Raw genomic sequence first — 11,979 nt, forward strand, 5'->3', positions numbered from 1 at the left:
CAAAAATTCTGCGAGAATCGGGGAATTATGTTTCATATCTTTAAAGTCAATTTGACCTGGATATCGTGTTGGCGATAATAAATGTGGCTAATGATATTGGAAAATATTAATTTATGTCATAAATATAAAAATTATGCATTAATTTTCAAGGGTTAATAATAAAGAATAACTTACCAATAACATTATATTTTTGGTTTAATGGCAATACAAAAAAAAGAGGTGTTTCTAATAAATATAGAGAGAAGCCGCTAGGTGTCCTCAGATCACCCGGATATTACAATAGAGTATGTGCACATTTTTGGGAAGTGATCTTAAAAAAGAATTTACACCTCAATTAGGCTAAATTCCGAGTCTGAGAATAGAGAGGTACTTTTTAAGCGAGATATTAATTATTAAAATTTGCAAAATTAATGATGCGCTGAAACACCAGTCGGCCATATTCTCAAGGCTGTGACGTCATTTTGTTCGACGTGTTCTCAGGCATTCCTTGTTCTTTAGGGTGAGCCCCTCTACAGCGTATATTGAGTTTGGAAAGAAGCCATGGAATGCCTTATGAACTAGATTTTAAGTGTGTACATGCCATCATCCACATCTTTTAATTCATTTGTTTCTCGGTTACGCTGACGACGAGATCTATCAACTTTTCTACCTCGAACTACCTAATCGTATTTCTTACTCCTCGGTTCTCGCATTTGCGTTCGTTTGCAGATTTATAGTGACATTAAAATTAAGAGACACTTGAACAGTGATCATCCTTGAAAATAGTACGACTTAATTCGTGAAAACTAAGTCACTAATTAGTAACTAACTTAGTAAAAATACCCGTACTACTAAATAAAAAAACGGAAAATTAATTTTCGATAAAAAGTGATAGTTTGGGCATTCAAAATGTTTGTAATTTAATTCCAAACACAGTGATGCTAATATTTTCCAAATCGGATGTGAAATAAGCTCATTATTACGTATCACAAGTCGGGACTACTTTTTGGTAATGCACCGCGCGCAGGGATTCCTCGCTTAATGGATAGTCATAACAAGACACTTGTACCACAGAGTATATACTCTGTGCTTGTACCTTGAAAACCAATAAACTTATGCTGTGAAGAAATATAAAATGAACCAATTATTAAATTGTGCTAACAAATGCTTCGAGAAGCATATTGAAACCGAATGAATGAAAAGTAATCGTCTGATCTAACTATCAAACATTTGATTTCCAGCCCGAGAGATTTCCGTCATTCATCCGGACCAAGTTTTCAATAACCAATTTTTGGATATACCTCACAAATGCTATTCATAAACCTCAACCAAGCAAATGTACATCTGACTGACATATCTATGTTAGCGAACTGAAAATAACTTGTAGAAACATTGAGATAATCAGAACTCTGCTTTTGAATACATTAATTCTACGAAAGAACAAATACGTTGACTAAAAGTGCGTTTTATTAAAGAAATTAAGATCAGATTACTGCTTAAACTGGACCAAAATGTAACTTCAGTTATATGTGCTTACGTTTAAAACCTTAAATAGCCCAGAAGAAGAAGAACCCAGCTCAGTAACGGCAATTTAATAATTAACTATGGATATTCATCCAGTCACCACGGGCTATAACTGAATATGAAAAAATATTTTTCGCGAGTCAGTAGGTTAAATAATAATAGAATAGGAAATAGTTAAATAGATAGATTAAATTATGATCGGTATTTGAAATGACAATAATACAAATATCGATAGTTATCTACCTACCGGCACTTTTAGTTCCGTAAACCTTCGAATCGTGCTAACAAACTTTTGGCCAATTACCTACTGTAAACAATCTTACTTAATTCACTTATGTTAGACCTAATTTCCGATGAGGTTTCCCGTTCATTTCTCTTTATTATGAATGAGACAAGACAACAAAAAAGCTCCAGTTCAACATTAAAACTTCGTGCCGAGGCACGTAGGTATAGTCCAACATAATCATTACGGTCAATCATTGAAGCATCCACCTTCGGGATATTATTTGAAGAAACCCTCACGAAACCTGGTTCCATGATAAGCACTTAAACGTATTTCACTTTACACAGATCAGATCCACCAACTTTTTCCAATGCACACGTGGTTTATTGAATCATAAACACGATCATAACACGATAAACACCTTGCACGCTGATGAGATAGACCAGAATGACGTCACATACCGAGGAGCCAATAGATGAGCGTTTTCGTCTGCCTAATATCGTTGCGAAAACAATGCATATTAAATAGTAATTATTAAACAAACTAAGCAACAATTAATGCTGTTAAGCGAAAGTAATGATATTTACGATACACTTTATCGAATAAACTGCATTTCATTCGTATTCCTCCCGAGTGCACATACTCTATTGTTCCTACTGTTGAGAGGAGCGAGGGAGTCCACCTGACTCACGGCGGTGATTCAGTATTGTCTTGTGACCGGAATGGTGCGGAGCAGTGTACGCTTTTGTGACGAGAGACATGGGAGGCGAATCATCGGGGGAGAGGAGAGAAGGCCACGAAGCGAAAGGTAGGGTGGGCATGTGGGCGTTCTCTCTCTCCTCTTCCTAATACATATTCATAGGAAATGAATAATTTTCGTCATATTTTTCCGCGAAAGCTTCAATAATTAAAAAAACTTACAAATGGCATCGAAGACCAGAAATAAGTCACGTATCCAGGTAGAAAAAGATAAAGCATAAATGGGATTCGGTTGTGAAATTCCAGCAAAAAAATAATTATCTTTCATAATGCGTATAAGGCACCAAGTGAACGAAGTTATTAATATAGCCTAAGGCAACCTTATTTATCATACAAACCTCCTGAAGAGGCCAGATACGCGACTGCGCCGATCAAAACAATTTCTTTTCGGTGACAATGAGTACTTTAACAATAATACGACATCCGTTGAGTTAAAAAAATTGGACATGGGCACAAGGAATGCTAAAAATTTATTTGTACTATTACGTTTACACACTAGGATCTGGTAGATGTAGTGGCTGTAGTGTTGGCGTTTCACCCTTAGCGTCCAGATAAAATACCAGTAGAGGCGGAGGTTTTTCATAGAGTTCTCGCTCCCTGGTAGAGTACTTCGTGGAGGGCAATTGAAGCACAGCACTTCGTCCGTTGGATGGTATGACAATCCATATAATTACCATGAATTTTATCAGTGATAGTGTAATTTAATCTTTACCTCTTACCTCTTGCTGCTTATTGGGGTTGATGTTTTATTTTTATTCATCATTATATTATTGTAATGATACCATACATTTTATCTGCTTAAATCAAGTTGGTTTTAAAATACATATGGTACTTATGATAACATTAAATATATATTATTACTTTTCAACGTTTAACAGCAAACAATATATCAGTTAAAATAATCACAGGTACACCAATATTGAATGTTTCATAATTTTTTAGTGGAATGGACCAGGTTTCGACAGTATTAACTGTGTGATTCCTAAAAATAGCCAGCATTTTGCCAAAGAAAGTCATTCATCCTTGAGTCGAAAAATATATTATTTCTGTATCATCATCAGTGGCTAACAAGCCTGAGATTGGTTTAACGTAGCTCCCCACCCAATTCTATTATCCGTTAATCTTGCCACTCTTACGCATTTCTTCTTTTCGACGTCCTTTTTTACCGCTTCCGTTTAATGAAAATTCAAGGTAATTCTTTTCAGCTCTTGCCGTGTACTTGTCCCACGACGATTGTCTTCATCAGGTCATCATATCTTAAGATATGTGCTATGAGGTTGTTCCTTCTTCTTGTTAAGGCTTCCATGAGAAAACCCTTTCTCTCCTACTTTTCTTCTGTGTACTGTAAGGAAATGGATATGCCGAAAAATTAAGGCTTGAACAACCTAAGTAAGTGATAAAGTAAGTGCCTCTGATGGTTGGTTTCAAAATGTTGGTGGTACTAATCATAGCATAAATATAATTATAACTTGAAGATTTTTCCCCAAATCAAGGATTGATCTCGATTTCCTCAATATTTGTCAATTAAAATTTGATTTTAGATTTTATCGTAATCGATTTTTCCGGCATTAGGCGGGTACCGCGCTCAGAGGGCAACTGCGCCTCCTCCGTATCTCACGCTCAGAAGGGAATTGTCCGAAAAGTGGGCCTCAGAGTTCAATAAAACTTGAAAAATTATATGAAAAGAGATCAATCAATCTAAGAATTAGTAGATATATAGCCCATCGGGAACTGTCCTCGAATAATCTCTCACATGAGGCTATATAAACAATAGTTTAAACAAAAAACGTATTCAAATATTTAGAGGTCAAATGTAGCTAGGGATGAGACGGATTATAAATGTCACGCATAAAGCAAAGCAACAATAACAACAATGAATGCACCAAAAGCCACGAAAAAAAACAAGAAAATTCAGGCGATCCTACTTTTACAATTATAAGGTCATGCTGCCATGTTTTGAAGTGAAAAGTTGGTTAGGGATTTCAAGGTGCTTGTGAGGAAAACTATAAATGCACCTGATAAGTGTGAAACATTGCGCCGATTGCGAGTAGCTATTAAAAAAGTAGTCATGCTTACTTCTGGAAGTATTATGATTCATGACAACGCCCGTCCTCTGAGAAAATCAGGGTCCGCCATTATCTTTCATATCTGCAACAAATATAACAATTATATCATAATATTCAATTATCAATAATCAAGAATACGTAAACTTTTAAAAACACTATATTTTTGTTCTCATTGGAACACCATAATACACAATAGGTGTAGCATTGTCTTGAATGTGGTGAATCTCAGAAACACATTCAACACCGGCGATTTGGCGAAATTAATTCCATTTGGCCTAGAATATTGACCAAAACTTCGTAAAATTTGTAGCTAAAAACCAGTTTAGTAATTTTTGGCGTGCTTTTCCAATTTCAGTTCACTGTGCAAAGTTACGTGATCATCTCCCGGTCTCTTGTTCATGGGAAATGAATAATGTTGGTCACATTGAGCCGTGAACGCAAAATAAATCTTAAAAGAAATTTAAAATTGCATTTTTGATGGCGTCGCAGACCAGAAGTAAGTCATGTTAGATATATAGCGTGCAGAATTTTAACAGAAAATACATAAGTAAGAGGGGTGATTTATTTTCGATCTCCGATTGTTCAGATAAATCGTCATACTGGCGATCGGCGGGTACGACAATGAATTTAGTGTAGACGACGCTGTAGTTCACAGAGAAATCCGTTCCAGAAAATATATAGATGAACTAACGAATGACCTTGCTGCTATCGAAGCGAGGTGCGATGCATGGCAGTCAGAAATAAATTTGAAAAAATTCGTAATGAATTTCTGGAAGAAGATTAACTCCCTACATCGTCGCTATATAATTCGGGTCACCCAATGAATGGCAGTTGCGTATCCGTGAAATATCTAGGAGTCAGACTCAAAAATCATGTATCGTGGAATAAACATGTTCGGGAAATAACCGGCCAAGCTTATCGTAAAATGGGTTTTGTTAAAAGAATATTAGGAAAGTGCGACGAAAAAGTGAGAGAAATTAGCTACTTTTCCCTCGTTAGACCCCATTTAGAATACGCTGCCAGTGTTTGGGACCCTAATGAAAAAGGCTTAATAACAGAGTTAGAATTGTGCGAAAAATCCACAGAGAAGAATCATTCGCCTTGACCGGGATTCGAACCCGGATCCCTCGATTTCCGGCCGAGTGCTTTAGCCAGTTAAGCTACCGAGGCATCATTCTTCCCTGTGGTAGCTTAACGCCTCGGTAACTTAACTGGCTAAAGCACTCGGCCGGAAATCGAGGGATCCGGGTTCGAATCCCGGTCAAGGCGAATGATTTTTCTCTGTGGATTTTTCGCACAATTTGTGCATTGCGGGTTACTCCCGTAAAGTTATCACCGTGGCTAGTCCCGGTATACTTAAATTAAACAGAGTTAGAACGCGTGCAAAGAAGAGCTGCCAGGTACGTGAAAGGTCGTTACGATAGTCTTGTTAGTGTAACTGACCTCTTAGATAAACTCGGATGGGAATCTCTGTCAGACCGTAGATTGAAAAAAAAACAAAACCTTTTAGATAAATTCAAGAGCAGTGTATTTTTTAACGAAGTTAGCCATATCTTACGGACGTCAACACACTACGAAATATCAGATCATATAAATAAAATAAGAGAGATAGATTGTTTAACAGACAGGTTCAGAATGTCTTTTTATCCACGATCAATAAGAGATCATAACGGCAGCGATAGAACTCACAAATAGATTAAATTACTTGTAGTGTATTCTGCTAACCTATGTAAAACTAAATGCACGTTTCTTAATTTTATAATTATTTCTAACAGCATATGGTAGTATAATTTTTTAGTATACGTGACGTTTTTTGGACTGAGAGGTGTGCATGTGGGAGTCCAATTGCATGCTGGTGATTGATCACCCCCTGCTAAAGACCCTAGAGGTGGCTCGGAAGGTATTATGTAGATTTAGATGTGTAAAAAACAGCATTCTGAATATGAATGCTGTACATTCCATATTTCTTTTTTAATTTTTATGACCTAATCTATCGTAGTAACCGCACAGACAACCACGCTAGTACCGCTTTAGACGACAACGAAGACGTAGTGCATCGCATGCTGCATGTTGGTGTGTACTCACCTCCTGCCAAACACCAACGGAGTGCCTGGCAGTGTATTATACAGATGTATCATCATTCAGGCCAGGTTAAAGTCAACAAATCTATCAATAAGCCCTTACTCTGCCGTTATAGTCTCGATCAGTCTCTCTAGTGTCTATCTCTTCTACAGTATATCTCTTATTTTATATTTATGATCAAATTTGCTGTAGAGCAAGTGCTTTATTATTGAACAATGCAGACTACGTAGGTATGTGACGTCTCGAGAGGTATTTAGAGCCTTTAGTCTCTTCTCCCCCTCCCTCCCTACTTCGCCGACGCTCTTGAGTACCTCCCCCTAACCACAACTCCCCCCAACGACGCGCAAACCGAACCTGTCCCGACCGCCTTCATGATGCACTCGGACTCAAAATCTGGCCAAAAATTTTGACTTTGCTTTGGGGTATTTGTGCTAGGCAACCTCCCCTGCGATCCTTAGTATTTCCTCACCCTCCGTTACTCCTCCAGTGTTGTGAGTAAGAAGTAGTGCGTCACTTTGGCTTCATCCCCTTATTCCTCATTCTGTTATGCGAAGTTTTAGTCTCACGGTAGTTCGGTTAGCGTCGAGAGTGGACGTATTTTCCGCTGAAGAGTACTGGTAAGTTAAATGCTTGTTAATAACCTAATATTCCATGCTATTTGTATGCATTAAATCATAGTTTTTGACTTGGTTCAGACTTTTCGTGTTTAGTTAACAATTTTCAAAATCTGACTTCAGGAGCAAGGTCTGGTTACGCGATATATTATCACGAAAGAGTTAATATATGAACGCAAGAATTTGGTTCACGCATTCACATATTTTTCGTTCAATTAGAACATATGCGGAAATTTACATGAACTTGAACCAGTTACAGTGCAAGAATGGCTTAAATAGGTAAGCATTGCATGCATTTCCGCTGTCACTTTTCCTTCTTGTAATATGAATGAAGGTGTGGTGTCTTTAATATAATTTTTTGTGTTAGAGCTTGTAGGGTATTTCTTTTTTATGTTAGAGCCTACAAAAGGTGTAATGAATAATTAAATTAACCCATTAAATGAAAGTACAAGCCTAACATCAAGCTTTCAACGATCCCTTTCAAGCTTATGGCTTGGCCTTTGGAGTATCATCATCAGTCATGCTGCTCAAAGTATGCATGTCTCATGGAAATAATGAGAAGCTACATGCTATGTTTACTCATCGCCAGTAGCGAGTGATCATCCAGCTGTGCAGTGAAGTGAAATTGTCAATGTTTCGTAAAAAAAATCATTGTCAGTTGCGTGTTCTATGTGAAGTGTTGGTGAATATAAGTATCTTGGAGTATCACTGTTGTAAAGCTGAGCTCTGCCGCCCATGGACCCGGGAGCAAATGAAAGGTAGGGAGTCTTCTCTTCTTGCAGTTTAATCGATATGAAGGTTAAAAATTTTTTGCTGAAAATTATTCAAAATAAATTAGTTTTAGCTCCCACTTTTAGTTTGAGAAAGAGAATTTATTGATGCAGGATGGCGTCTTTTTGAAAATCTACAGTTTTCTTTGCATGCTGGTTCTAGTGTTATTCGCAATATAGAAAAAATGATTTTCAGATTAGGTCAATATATATTAAATGCAATTATTGCACATTTACTTTCGTATCACACTCGCACCAATTTTAAAAAGCTCGACTTAGGCAAGATTGTAATACTTTTAATATGGCACCTTACACGGTTTAGCAATCATACGTCAATCAGTAGCAGTTTGAACTCCAATGAAATGTGTGTAAGTTAAGTCTACATCTAAGAGCTACCGTGCAAGCCACCACTACGGAGTGTGGCACGGGGTGATTCCATGCCAATAATAGTGAACGAAAAGTTAGATTAATAAAAGAGTCATGTATTAATTGTAACATGCAAAAAAATGCATGCAGATAACTAGTATTGAGAATTTAATGAAATTGCTTTCTAAAATACAGAGCCTATTTTATCTGGTCCACGTCAAGGTATCATAGAGCAAAACTATCGCAGGTATTACGCGTAAAAAACGGCATCTTAAATATATCGGTTCTGTAGTCCATGTCCCTAATCTTATCCTAGTGATCGTTTAAACTATAATAATTAGGCTTTCTCAGAATATCTCGAACATCAGGCAAATAGTATTCTACCGGAAATTTTCGAAAAAGATTTGATCTTAGGTTTGCCATTCAATCGCTTTGACTTTCCGAATTGACGTGATGGTAAAATTATTCAGGAAGTTTGTATTGAGCGGAATTAGGGAGAGAGAGATGAGAATAACTGAGTCACCACGTGGAAGAAGTGGGTTGGAGAGGGAAACGCATTTGGTCTTCGGCAGTAGATAAGCTTTTTCCCCTTCCCACTGCGATGTTGACACATGAACGTTCAAACCTACGTGAAGCAGTGATCGCGGCGAGCAGGACCCTATTTGACCGCAACTTTACGCGAGGTCACCTCCAATATGTAACTCTCTCCTGAATGACATGGCTTTTAATGACGTGCCACTAACGCTCGTCCGAATGTATATACATATTCTCGAATATGGTTATATCTCTTTACTGACACATTACTTGCTAAAATCTGAAGCTTTTCTTTTGCAGGGTGTGAAGTATGTTGACACATGAACGTTCAAACCTACGTGAAGCAGTGATCGCGGCGAGCAGGACCCTATTTGACCGCAACTTTACGCGAGGTCACCTCCAATATGTAACTCTCTCCTGAATGACATGGCTTTTAATGACGTGCCACGTTTAATAATATGCACTTTTCCACATAAATATTTATTTTAAATCGAGTCAACATAATTTACTGGACTCATGATAACTGATGATGCTGCAGTGCAGTGAAACATGTTGACTCATTTTTAAATAAATTAATTTAAAATTAAACGCCTCGTTATGAATGAATCTTATTGGTTAGGCCGAGTACTGTATGAAACCTGAAATCTTCGATCTTTAGTGGTATCTAGGTTTTTTTGTTGTCTTATAAAGAAATCAGCTAGAAAATAACGGCGGAAAAAGGCTCTCTCTCCAACTTTAGTTGACTAAGTCCAATATTATTGAATTACACAACACTGATAATAAAACCTCGCAGTAAGAATTTTCGATGAAACTTTCATAAACATTATCATATAGAACCCGTCAATTAAAATCTATGAACCTCTCATAGGAATACTGCTTGGAGGGTTTTAAAGTGGAAAATTAATCGTGACTGATAATAGTTAAGAGTAGTAACCAAACCAAACAAAAATTTATAATTAATAAAAAGATGTTTTAGCCTACTCAAGATGTCTTTTCAAAACTATTAATCACTAATAAAGTCAACTAAATGAAAGATTTTTGAATGTTGGTCGTGACAAACTGATCAGTTGAAATGATGAAATGATAATGACATTACTTACCTCTACTAATTGTAACAATCGACGATGAATACCAAGAATTTGGACTGTCTTCTCGGAAAGAAGTCAATTCCATCAGTCGTTCCTTAATTTTCCTTGAAGTAGCAGATTCCCCAGGTAAATTATTTATTCATTTGGTTACATAGGCTCCAGTGTCGTACACAATGAACCTTTTAGCAATCCCTTTTGTGTAATGATGACTGCATCAGGTTACTCCACACGGGATCGGCTTCAGTTAAAGATGGATATCAGGGAAACGAGTCTGCGAATGACCAGAAAAAATAAGTACTACTATGTTCTTTTTTATTTTTCATTGTAGAGTCATTCTAATTCAAAATTCAAATTCGTTCAAATGGAAGACTAATGGCTTAAATATTCAGGCTAATGACACTATTTTCAGGCCAAGTAAGGTGTGCCAGCCACTGACTAACACCATTATTATCAACAAATGCAAGAAGCCTTAAAAAGCTTAAGCGATATCTGTGGAATTGTGGATGAAGATGATCACAAAGTTGTCTGAAATTAATCATCATCATTAGTCAACAATCCTAAGATTGGTTTGACGCAGCTCTCCATTTCTCTCTCCTATCCGCTAATCTCTTCATAGCTACATATTTCTTCTCTTTTACATCCTTTATAACTTGTCCTATATAACTCCTGACGAATAGGCTCCAGTGCAAGTTATAGACTAGTAATGACGTATGCGCAAGTATAATCGCGATAACACACATTATTTCGAAAATAGGAGTTCTTTGTTGATATTGAAAGCTCTAGTTTGTCATTGACTAGGTTTCACCGTTTATTCTTGACCAATTAAAAATATAAATAATTTTTGCCAGTAACTTTAAAGTTTAACCGCGATTGAACTTAAGGCAGCAATCGTGAGAATATCAAATAAGAAACACGCAGCTGACATAAAGACGGGAAATGTATAGAATATTTCTGTTTCATAGAATCTTTACCGCCGAAATAATATGCAGATACCAAGAAAAATTAGCCGGTATTACCCTTAAGTGGTTTTTGCAATAGCGGGATAAAATAAAAAAAAAATTATAGATTGGTTCAAAATGTATTGAATGCAATGATTGCACTTTTACTAGTGCGTGACACTACCACCAATTTTCATTTAATTGAAAGGAATCTTGAATGCTCAATGTTTTAAGGTCTGCATATTAAAATCGTAAATAACTTTGGTACATCGATGGCATTCAAGTGAGTGGTGAAGGGGATCATTTTTATGCACTCGCTTACGGACTCTCCTTCACTTAGCCGCTATAAACCTCTTTTATCCATACCTCTCCCAATTATACTTCTCGATTATATACTAAGCGCATAATGGGATTGGTTATTTTTTATCGTTCATGAACTCCTCAATATCTGTTCACTGCCTATCTCTGCTTCTCATTCTCCTGTGCAATAATTTCACACGATGTGCTATAGTAATGACGTATCCGCAAGTATAATCGCGATCACACCAATATTACAATTACCACCTCTTTTCAATATGCCATAAAATTGTAATGTTCTCGCTTACCTCAGTCAATACCGCTGCATTTCTTCTTTGCATTTCTGTTGATAGTTGAAAGTAGTTATCACTCCCTATCCTCGTTTCCCGTGAATGAGACGGTGACTTCAACGAACGAAGAAACGACTGAAAATTGATTTGAAGAAGTTAAAACTCGCGGAAATGTGATTGTACCGAAAAGACGGATGGTGATGGACTAGGGGGTGTGATGCATGAGTGGGGGGAAGGGGAGGAGCTGGATTGGAAGCGACAGTTGAATGTAGACCAATGAGAAATTTCTCGTCCATATCTATCGTTTTTTGTTAGGCGATGACGTGTTCTTCACTGACCTTCGATATTACTGGAAAATTCAAGAATATTGATCCACGTGTATTGTGACAATTGGCCGTTGAAAAAATCCCGCGCTATTTTAGTATAACAGCGCCACCGGATGAACAAAT

The 11,979-nt window shown here is 37.0% G+C and overlaps 1 long non-coding RNA gene across 1 annotated transcript; it reads right to left on the reverse strand.

Moving 5' to 3' along the window:
- Positions 1 to 3,102: 3,102 nt before the first annotated feature.
- LOC124167005 lies at positions 3,103 to 11,766 on the reverse strand. The gene is made up of 4 exons (XR_006866559.1): positions 11,549 to 11,766; positions 10,018 to 10,276; positions 4,562 to 4,633; positions 3,103 to 3,827 (listed from the first exon to the last, which is right to left on the reverse strand). It is a non-coding gene; the product is annotated as an uncharacterized LOC124167005 (long non-coding RNA).
- Positions 11,767 to 11,979: the final 213 nt, after the last annotated feature.

This window comes from Ischnura elegans, chromosome 10, assembly GCF_921293095.1.
Source record: "Ischnura elegans chromosome 10, ioIscEleg1.1, whole genome shotgun sequence".
In the NCBI taxonomy this organism is placed as follows: Eukaryota; Metazoa; Arthropoda; class Insecta; order Odonata; family Coenagrionidae; genus Ischnura; species Ischnura elegans.